This window comes from Papio anubis, chromosome 13 (assembly GCF_008728515.1).
Source record: "Papio anubis isolate 15944 chromosome 13, Panubis1.0, whole genome shotgun sequence".
NCBI lineage: Eukaryota > Metazoa > Chordata > Mammalia > Primates > Cercopithecidae > Papio > Papio anubis.
Genome location: NC_044988.1, coordinates 11,298,365 through 11,310,255, shown reverse-complemented (window position 1 = coordinate 11,310,255; position 11,891 = coordinate 11,298,365). Strand labels below are relative to the sequence as shown.

The following is an 11,891-nucleotide window of genomic DNA, read 5'->3' as shown; positions in this document are numbered from 1 at the left end:
AGCATGCTTCACGGGCCAGGTTTTCACATCAGTCTTGGTATCTCCATCCAAAGCAAACGGACCCATTCATGCTGGAGAAAAAAATCTTCTTGATTTTTATGTAGTGAACTGAGATTCCTCTGATGCCTCACAAGGATATTTTTCCAATTTCAGATGGGAACCTGGCTTCCTTAAACTTTTCCTTTTTATAGCCCCCTGTAAAGATTTTTGATATCTCATGTAATCTTCTTATTCCCAAGTACTTTTTAAAATGCGTTCTTTAGAGCTCTTCGTTATACTGTGAGTAGGAAATTCAAAGTTATCACTTTTATCTGTTTTAGCTAAGGATTGAAATGACATTTAGTATAATTTACAAGGAGGAAAAATGTAAGGATTTTAACTAGATATTAAATAGAAAGAAAGCAAAACAACCTTTAAAACTTGCTTTTCTTGCTTTAGAACGTTATTTTTAAGATTTAGCCTGAAAGTGAGAATCAAGAGCTTATCTGGTTTGCTTTATGGTTTCTAAAAAATCATTTGATTCTAACATTATATGGTTCCTATTGGTATTTCTGTTTTTGATGGACAGATAATGTGCTGTAATGTCTACTCATGTAATATCTAGTGTTGTATGATTCCTATCCGTATCTCTGTTTCTGAGAAACAGAAGCAATGTTTATTTGAGTGGAAATATGATTTCAAATCATATTTCAAAGACTTCAAAGAACTGACAGTTCTCGTCTCCCCAGGAGGGAATCCTGAGTCAAAGGTCAGGGAGTAGCCTGTGAATGAAAATGTGCTCTGCCCACAAGAAAAGATATCAGTCACAAAGCAAAACTCACACTGCAAATACTAGGGGTCTTCAAAAAGTCCATGAAAAATATGTATTATGAAAAAACTGTGCATGGATTTAAAATTCTTTTTTACACCAAATAAACCTGTACTAATTTATTATAATATGTCTGAACAGGGTCTAGTTTGAGGCATTAAGGAGAATGAGTCATCAGTTTGAAAAGGGTCCTTATAAGAGAAACATGGATTCTGCTAAAATTCAAGCAAGAAGAGACGTCACATTTATGGTGAAACTTAGGTGGAAGAATGGTAAAATCACTGATGCTTTACAAAAAGTTGATGGGGAAAGTTCTTCAAATGATCATTTTACAAATGAATAACTTGTTTTAGAAAAGGACGGGGCCATATGAGGTGGATCATGCTTACAATCCCAGCACTTTGGGAGGCCAAGGATGATTGCTTGAGGCCAAGAGTTTGAGACCAGCTTGGGCAACATAGCGAGACCCTTTCTCTACAAACAATAGAAAATTTACCTGGGTGCAGTGGTGCATGCCTGCAGTCCGATCTCCTTGGGAGGATGAGGCAGGAGGATTGCTCACATCCAGGAATTCGAGGCTGCAGGGAGTTATGACGGTGCCACTGCACTCCGACATGGGCGACAGAGCGAGGTCTTGTCTCTTAAAATAAAAGGAAAAGAAAAGGAAAGGATAACATTGTTGAAGATGAAGCCTGCCGCAGCAGACCATCCACATCAATTTGCAAGGAAAAATTTTTCTTGTTCACACCCTAATTAACAACACAAACAACAGCCATCATCATAGACAGGAGAACAACATTATCAGGACTGACAATTAACAGCACGAACAACAGCCAACATCCTAGACATCTCGATTGGTTCAGTTTACACAATTCTGACTAAGAAATTAAAGTTGAACAAGCTTCCCACTCAATGGGTACCAAAACAGTTGTGCCTGGGTCAGCTGTGGACAAGAGCAGAGCTTTCCATGGAAATTTTAAATACAGAGGATAAAGATCCTGAAGCATTTCTTCAGACTTGTAACAGGAGATGAAACATGGCTCTGCCAATATGATTCTGAAGACAAGGCACAATCAAAGCAACGGCTACCAAGAGGTGAAAGTGGTGCAGTCAAAGCAAAAGAGGACGGGTCAAGAGCAGAGGTCATGGCAACAGTTTTTTGGGATGCTCAAGGCATTTTGCTTGTTGATGTTCTGCACAATAACATCTGATTATTATGAGAGCATTTTGAGAAGGCTAGCCAAAGTTTTAGCAGAAAGACTCCTGGAAAAACTTCACAACTTCACCAGAGAGTCCTTCTCTACCATGACAATGCTCCTGCTGATTCCTCTCAGCAAACAAGGGCAATCTTGCAAGAGTTTTCATGAGACATCATTAGGTGCCTACCTTCCAGTCCTGATTTGACTCTGTCTGACTTCTTTCTGTTTTCTATTCTTAAAAAATCTTTACAGATCACCCATTTTTGTTCAGTTAATAACAAAAAAAAGACAACATGAATATGGTTAAATTCTCAGGCCCCTCAGTTCTTTAGGGATGGACAAAATGGTTCGTATCATCATTTAGAAAAGTGTCTTGAACTTGATGAAGCTTATGCTGGGAAATAAAGTTTATATTTTTTATTTTTATCTTTTTTTGTTGTTGTTGAGACAGAGTCTGGCTCTGTTGCCCAGGCTGGAGTGCAGTGGTACGATCTTGGCTCACCACAATCTTCACCTCCTGGGCAAAAAGATTCTTGTGCCTCAGCCTCCCAAGTAGCTGGGATTACAAGTGCACACCACCACGCCTGACTAATTTTTGTATTTTTAGTAGAGATGGGGTTTCACCATGTTGGCCAGGCTGGTATTTTTATCCTTTAATTCCTTTTTTTTTTGAGACGGAGTCTCGCTCTGTCATTCAGGCTGGAGTGCAGTGGTGTGATCTTAGCTTACTGCAACATCTGCCTCCCAGGTTCAAGTGATTCTCCTACCTCAGCCTCCTGAGTAACTGGGATTACAGGTGCACACCACCATGCCTGGCTAATTTTTGTAGTTTTTCTAGAGACCGGGTCTTACCATGTTGGCCAGGCTGGCCTTGAATTCCTGACCTTAGGTAATCCTCCTGCCTTGGCCTCCCAAAGTGCTAGGATTACAGGCATGAGTCACCGTGCCCGGTCCCCATGACCGTTTTGAAGTCCCCTAGTATGCCTTTACATCCATTTCTAGAATGGTTCCCACCATTCCTTCATTTATTCCTTTATTTATTGAATAAATAATTATGAAATGCTTGTTATGTATGTTCCAGGCTTTGCTCTAGTAATTTGGGATATATCAGTAAACAAAGCAGGAAAGGAAAAAAAAAAAAAAAAAAAAAAGGCAAAATCTCTGCCTTTAGGAAGCTCACATTCCCACAGGAGTGACAGGAAACAGCCAATGACCAGTAAGCATCACAAAGAAGTCATGCCAAAGAACCAGGTAAATAGCTGAGCGGTAAAGGAAGAGGGGGAACTCCTTTGTGACGCCAAATGGGCCAAAGGGTCGCTGGGAAAACCAAGCCTTATTGTCCATCTTGCCTTCAAGATAATGTGACATAAGCTCTAATTTTTGAAGTATGTTTTTTTCCTTAGAAATTTTACTGAATCCAAAATAAAACAAGAAGATCATGGTGGATATAGTTTCCAAATTTATTCTGCAACAAAACATGTTTGAATACAAGCAAATAATACACATTCATTCTTTTTTGCAGAATCCAGAATTCTCTTTTCTCCACACTAGATGGCAGTAGAGTTAAAGAAAAACACCCAGCAGGTCTTTGTACAGGGATTTGGTGATTTTTCCCATAAAGCTGCAATGAGGATGGACTCAGAGCAAAATCTATATAAATAGAAAGTTAAATTACAATGGAGGTGTGAAATGATGCTTTAACATGCCACACACTTATTTTGGCAAAACATGTTTGGGGCAGAACTCTCTCCCTCTCTCTGTCTTTCTCTGCCTGTGTGTCTTTACAGGGTAAGCCTAGACAGCATTAGAGAACCATTAACTCTGACTCCTAATACATGATGTTAACTTTAGGTTGGCAAAAAGTCAGTTTAGCTTTTTTTTTTTTTCTTTTTTTTTTTGAGATGGAGTTTCGCTCTTGTTGCCCAAACTGGAGTGCAATGCTGTGATCTCAGCTCACTGCAACCTCCGCCTCCCGGGTTCAAGCGATTCTCCTGCCTCAGCCTCCCGAATAGCTGGGATTACAGGCGTGCACTACCACACCTGGCTAATTTTTTGTATTTTTAGTAGAAACGGGGTTTCACCATGTTAGCCAGGCTCATCTCGAATGCCTGATCTCAGGATGATCTGTCCACCTCAGCCTCCCAAAGTGCTGGGACTGCAGGCGTGAGCCACCACGCCTGGCCAAATTAATTTAACTTTATCCTTTAAAATTGCTTCTGGGTTTGTTAACTTTTTTTTGATGCCATTTAACTGGTCCACTTAAGATTGGTTAGGTCTCAGAGGACATTTAGCGTGAAAATGGGAAACTCTGAGGAAGTCAGCCCTTCAGTGGTGTTCAAATGTTTTAGCAAGAAGTTTAAGAGAAATGTTGTCAAGATTCTCAGAATAACACTAACAGTCATGAATATATGGGGGAGGGGGAGATAAAGCAACTGTGTTCAGCTGCTAACATTGATGAGCCTGGGCAGAAGGTGTATGGTGTTCATCCTACTATTCTTGTAACTTTTTCATAATTTTAATTTTTTTCAAAGTAGAAAATAGAAACAAGTTATCACAAAATGTGTAGCTTAACACCTATGGGTGATAAATGTATAGAAGGAATTACTATGTAGCATAATCACAACTACAGCAAATACACCGAACACATGAGTCTAAGAAGTCCTCGATGAGATGGATCTTTCTAGAAAATCAAGGCCAACTCTTGACTAGTGACTGGGCCCTGGTCTGGTATTCATTCGTTGCATCATCCATCTGATATTTACGGAAAAACTACTAAGTGTGAGACTATGAATAGGGGTTACTGCAGTGAACATTGTAGACAAAGTCTGCTCTCCTAAAGTTTACATGCAACTGGAAAGATAGAAAAAGGCAAATAAACATATAATAGATTGGGTAGTGGTAAGTACTAGAAAGAAAACAGAAGCAGGAAGTGAAGATAGACTGACAAGGTATTACTTTTACTTTAGACAGGGTGGTCAAGGTAGGACAGCCTCTCTGAGTAGGGGACATGGGGGCAGAGCCTTGAGAAGTGAGGTGTGTGGACTTTGTGCATATCTGGGAAGAATGTTCCAGGCAGAGCGTATGCCTGAAGAGCCAGAAATGGGCAAGCAGTGAGTATGACTTCAATGAAGTGTGGGTGGGAGTCAGGTGGAAGTTAAGGATGGATAGGTACTAGGGCCAGATCTGGCTGTGTGGGCCAGCAAGTCGACACACATCGAAAAGAAAAGGATCATTAATGCCTAACATTTATTATCAAATAGCTTTGTTTGGAAAATGGTTTGGTGGTTTCTCGAAAAGTTAAACAGCAATTCCACTTCTAGATATATATACTCAAAAGAGGTAAAAGCAGCGTCCCACAGAGATACCGGCACACCCATATTTATAGCAGCATTATTCACAAAAGCCAAAACGAAGAAGAAACTAAGTGTCCATTGAATGATGAGTGGGTAAGCAGAAGGTGATATAGACATACAGCATAATACTATTGAGCGTTAAGAAGGAATGAAATTCTGATACATGCTACGACATTGATGAAGCTTGAAGATATTAAGCTAAGTGAAATAAGCTGAACACAAAAGGATAGATACTATATGATTCCTCTTATATGAAGTACTCAGCATGGGCAAATCTGTAGAGACAGAGAATAGAATGGAGGTTACCAAGGGCTGACAGGGGTGGGCAATGGGGATTAGTGTTCAATGGGTGTAGAGTTTCTATCTGGGATTGTGAGAAAGTTCTGCAGATGGATGGTGGTGATGGTTGCATAACACTGTAAATGTACCTGATGCCATTAAATTGTACATTTAAAATGGTTAAGATGGTAATGTTTATATTATGCACATTTTACACAACTAAAAACTTCATTGACTTTTCTTATTCATATTATCTACTTTGTCCCTCAAGGTAACTAATTTACAAGGACTTTAAGATATGAAATGCTTTTTCCAGCAATATTAATCATCCATTTTTATCATGTTTTCTCTTTCTTCCTCTCAAAAGTAAAACATCCTGACACAACAAAATAGCATTACCTACACTCATGATCACCAAGAGCCTTTTCTTAAGAAGGTAATACATTAATAGATTAAAATCACATTAACAAATACTTATTTATAAGGATAAAGGATTGGAAACAAACTAAATGTCCATCAATTGAGAAATAGTTAAAACCTTTTAACCATTTATTCCATAGTCATGTGAAAATATTTATGAATAAATTTTAAAATAAAATGTAAAGCTATAAAATTTTATATGGAGAAGGATCTCACCTTAGTTGGAAGAAAAACATATTCCGGAGGAACTGAAAAAAAAAAGGTAATTTGCTAAGATGCAAAAGGTGCTAATCTCTACGTGTGAGATATCATGGATAATATTTATTTTCATTATATTTTTATGTATTTACATTCCCCCTCTCCAGTTTTTATTACGAAAACAGGGAGAAAATGCAAATACATAAAAAAAATACAGAAAATTTGAAAGACTAATACAATGAACATCCATATACCCTCCAATTAGATTCAATAATTGTTAATGCTTTCCCATATATAGTTTTTAACAGCCCAGATATCCCCAAGATCTCATACTTTATCTATCTATCTATCTATCTATCTATCTATCTATCTATCTATCTATCATCTATCTATCTATCATCTATCCATCCATCCATTCATTTATCCATATTAGGAGTTGACAAATCATGGTCCAAAGCCAAATTTGGGCCATCACTTGTTTTTGTACAGCTTTTAATCAAAAAGGAGTTTTACATTTTAAACAGCAACATTTTATCTGGTTATATAGGTACCTATAGAATAGTTTTGAATTTGCTTCTTGATCTTCATAGCCTAAAATATTCACCATCTAGTCCTTTACGGAACAAATTTGCCAGTCACTGATCTACACACATACCCACACCCATCCACCCTCCAAAATTTACTGAAACATTTGAAAGCAAGTTGCAAACATTATAACGTTTCTACCTCAAATACTTCATTATGTATCTCCTAAAAATAAAGTAATATTCCCACTTAACTATGACACTATCACACCAAAGAAAATGAACTATGATTTCACAATATCATAAATACCCTTCTATATGCAAATTTATGTGATTGCATTTGCAAGTTTTACAAAATGAAATGCATAACTTTATAATAATAAATAACAAATCTCTTATTAAAAGTCATATTTTTATAATCAACATGAATTTTTAGTGTCAATTTTATTATTCGAGGGGTTTAGGAAAGCTGCTCTAGCCAGCTGATCCCCTGGACATTTCAGATCAAAACTTAATGTGTTTTCAGGTCAAACAGCTCATATTCTATAAAGCATTTAGTACTGGTAGTGGTGGTTCTGTTTGCTGTAGATATTGGCGGGACAAGTCAGGTTGTTGTGTACTCTTTTATTTGTGTTCAAAAAAGTAACATCTAATATCCCTGATAATTTTTAAAGCGGAGTGACTTGTACTTGGTCGTTTGTTTTACTATTCTTTCTACCATTTTGGTGTATGATTGTAAATTTCCATAATAAAAAAGTATGTATACATCGGTATAATAATACACTTGATTTATGACCTACATATACTGAGACAACAGCATTTAAAATATGTCAGAACCCTGAAGCTTAGATGTGAAAATTGCATATGTGTTTGTATGCGAAAATTGTACGTGTGTGAAAATTGTATGTATGAATCTTTTATTTTAGGATAAGTAATAGCAATTGTCAAACAAAACACAGAAAGAAAGATCGGTTTAAATTTTGAATGGATTTTGAGAAAAGGCTACTTTATCCTGTAAGAGTCTTGTTTTTGTAAACATTTCATTTTTTGTGGGATGTGAATCATGTGTTGGAATCACCTGATTTAGCTGTGGTATAACTAAGTCTGGAAGGTTTTGGGGATACTCTGTTTTTAAACTTCCCCACCACCAATCATGATTATGGTTACATGAGATACGTGTCCTGAAGAAAGAGGTCTGTGTCCCAAAGCTCTGGAGTTACTTAAACCATGTACTTTGTAAGCTCATCTTTGCTCTGTTTGAGCCATAATGTTATGTCTGCTTTCACCACAATCACATGGCTGCGGAAACGGCAGGTCAGGCCCCCTCCCAGTGTGCTACAGTGTAGAATCTGCTTTATAAAATCAGTTGAAAGATTCAATATGTTTCTTCTCCTTGCCTTAAGAAGATCTCAAAGATAAACATTCTCGCACTTTTTTTTTTTTTTAAGTGGAGATTGGGCCGGGCGCAGCACTCATGCCTATAACGAGCACTTTGGAAGGCTGAGGCAGGACAGTGACTTTAGTCTAGGATTTCCAGACCAGCCTGGGCAAAATAGCTGTCTGTATTAAAAAAATATAAAATAGAGAGAATCATGCTGTGTTATTTAGTAAGGAAACATTTGATAATATAACATGAAAAGAGTGATAGTGAGCTCTTGAGGACTCTAATGGCTCAAAATGTAGTCCTATTGTATTTTTACAAATATAAAACATATAGGTTTTTAATATGCTCAATGAGATATCAACAGAAAAGTTACTATGGAGTCTTAAATCCAGAGCAGCCAGATGTACTTGAATTAGCATAAAAAGAATTCATTCTTTTGGAAAGAAGTCCTGGCAAAATATTTTCTTCTAATTGAGTAAGAAGTGTACATTTATTACTTCTTCTTTGTACGTTATCCTTATTTTATGATAATATAATTTTGACCTAGACTATGTAATTTTGCTCTTCTTTATTATATCAATATATAATTTTATTTTTCTATCTGTTTGGCTTCGTGTGAGTTCATGAAGCAGCTTTTCACTTGTTAATGTCATTTCTCTAACATGTGTCTTTTTTTTCATTCTTTCATTGTACATTTATTGATCACCCACTACAGTTCATTTTATTTGTAGTAGTTATGTTCCATGAATTAGTGAATACTAAACAATTGCTCTAGGAGAAATAACAAGGTCATATTTTTTGTCAACTAATCAATACATAACCTTGTTTTATGTGTGTTTCTGTTTAATAACATCTTATTTAATATCTGTTTGATTTACTGACATTGAACTCATGGCCAACAGTGCTGTAACTTGTGCCTGAACAAAACTTGTCTAACACATATATTTTCTCTGTAAATAACATCACAGCCTTCTTGTGCTTTGGCATGCTGGACAACACTTCATCACTCTACTCAAGGCCATTTAAAATAGTGAAATCACCAACAAAAAAGCACAAACTGTAAAAAATATGGCAATAGACAGACTGCGGGAAGAACATTTGTTTATGGTAAGAAAGGTGAAACGAGGCAGAACAAAGCCTAGCTTTACATCCGCTGGAAACTTGCACACTGAGAGTTTCAGCTTTTCCCTGCTCTGTGTATGCACGTGTCTGCAAAAGTGCACTAAATATGGATTTGAAAGTGACAAATTTCGGTGAATTCCCAAATATGGAATTTGTGAACAACGAGACTTGGCTGTATTTGCAGTTACTCTGCTAGGTTCTGGGAACTCAAAGATGAACAAGACTTAATTCTTACGCTCAAGCAGCTCAAAATTAATTTCAGAGGAGGGATGCAAACACACCTAAATCTAATTCAGTGTGATAACCACTGTAATTGAACTATAAGTATGATGTTATATGAGTTTTCAGGAAAAAGCACTTAACTCTCTTAGTACTTATCACGGAATGATCAGAAAACCAATCAACTTGGAAGTCAGGTCTGGGCCAGTTTTGGCCCTGTCCCCTAATGAGTGTATGGCTACATCTAAGTCCTTTAAAATTTTGATTCTCAAACTACTCACTGGAGAAGTGAAGATGGTAACACCCACCCTTCAGCGCAACTGTGATGAAAGCATCTAATGCTGTGCTTGGAAGATAGTAAGTCCCCAGTTAAAGACTTAGGTTTGAAGCAGTGAAGGACAGCTTTACAGAGGAGGTGACATTTGAGCTGCGCCTTGAAGCATAAGAAGGATGTCCACTGCTGGGAAGGAGAACTTCGGGCTTGTAAGCCCTTTATAGTTTTGTTCTTTATCATGCTCTGATCTAGCCAAGTGAGGTGCTAGGAACATAGTAGTTACTCAGTTAATAAATGCTGATAGCTTGAGTGAGTAAAGGGTGAAGGATCCCTTTTTGATCTCTTTGATACCTGCTTTTTTGCTAGACCACCTATTTTCATAGCAACACATATTCTTGGTACATTATATATCAAGCTTTGGAGATTTAGTCTGTAGAATTTTTTTTTCTTTGAGTTGGAGTCTCGCTCTATTGCCCAGGCTGGAGTGCAGTGGTGTAATCTTGGCTCACTGCAACCTCCACCTCCTGGGTGCAAGTGATTCTCCTGCCTCAATCTCCTGAGCAGCTGGGATTACAGGCATGCGCCACCATGCCTGGATAATTTTTTTTTTTTTTTGTATTTTTAGTAGAGACGGGGTTTTGCCATATTGGCCAGGCTGGTCTTGAATTCCTGACCTCAGGTTATCCACCTGTCTCAGCCTCCCAAAGTGCTGGGAATACAGGCGTGAGCCACGGCGCCTTGCCTAGTCTGTAGAAATTGAGCAAGAGAAAGTACATACTTTAGCTAGGAGTTGTATCCTCCCAAATTGATTTTGAGTAAAAAATGTGGCTGGAAAATGAAAGACATGTGTCTTAGTTCACTTTGTGTTGCTACAAAGGAATATCTGATGGTGGGTAATTTATAAAGAAAAGATGCTTATTTGGCTCATGGCTCTACAAGAAGAATGGTGCCAGCTGTCTTCAACCATCAGTGCTTGTGGGAACTAATAAAGTGAGAACTCACTACTATGAGGATGGCACCATGCCGTTCATGAGGGATCTGTTCCCATCATCCAGACACCTCCCACCAGGCCCCACCTCCAACACTATGGATCGAATTTCAACATGACACTCGATGGGGTCAAATATCTGAACTACAGCAACCTGATAAGAAGGAAAAAAAGAAAAAGAAAGAAAAAGATGAGAAAATTTATGTGTGTGTGTTTGTGTGTGTGTGTGTGTGAGACAGAGAATGCTTAAGGGAGACAGATGACATGTAACAATATGGATAAATCTTAGCAATGTAATATTAAGTGAAATAGTAACTCCCCCAAGAACATATGCAAACCTACAATCTGGAGACACGAGGCAGCACTGTAACCAAGAGATCAAAGCTAATCTCACCAAAAAGGGGCCTCTGATTGTGATCTACTAAGAAGAATATAGCACCACTTCTGTGGTATTTCCGCCCAAAATGCACAACCTGATTTCCATCAAAAGGGAAGATCAGGAGAACATAAATTGAGGCACATTAATAAAATACCTGTCACAGATATGTTAAAACTCCTGAAATTCACAATGTTAATGTCATAAAAAGGCGGAGAAATGTTTCAGATTAAAGAAGACTGAAGAGACACAACAACTGAATACAATATGTGGTTCTGGACCAGATTATGTCCTTGAAAAAATTGCTATAAACAGTATTATTGTAACAATTGACAAAACTTAACCATGGACTATATATAACAAACAAGTATGGTATCTATGTTACATTTCCTCATTTGTGGTTATATAAGCATTTCCTTGTTCTTAGTAAATACACAAGGATATATTAAGGAGTAAAAAAGTAAGATATATGGAATTGTTTTCAAATGATTTTTAGAATTATATATATTATATATTCATATAATTAATATATTTATATTGCATATATTATAATACTATATTATATTATAATATATTACCATATATTATACTTGTATATTGTGTTGCCTGTTGCCCAGGCTGGAGTGCAGTGGTGATATCTCGGCTCACTGCAACCTCTGCCTCCTGGGTTCAAGTGATTCTCCTGTCTTAGCCTCCCAAGTAGCTGGGATTACAGGCACACACCACCATGCCTAGCTAATTTTTTTT

The 11,891-nt window shown here is 37.4% G+C and overlaps 1 long non-coding RNA gene across 1 annotated transcript; it reads right to left on the bottom strand.

The window, feature by feature from the left end:
• Nucleotides 1-3,644: 3,644 nt before the first annotated feature.
• LOC108582281 lies at nt 3,645-10,286 on the bottom strand. The gene is made up of 3 exons (XR_001895532.3): nt 6,809-10,286; nt 6,276-6,307; nt 3,645-3,657 (listed from the first exon to the last, which is right to left on the bottom strand). It is a non-coding gene; the product is annotated as an uncharacterized LOC108582281 (long non-coding RNA).
• Nucleotides 10,287-11,891: the final 1,605 nt, after the last annotated feature.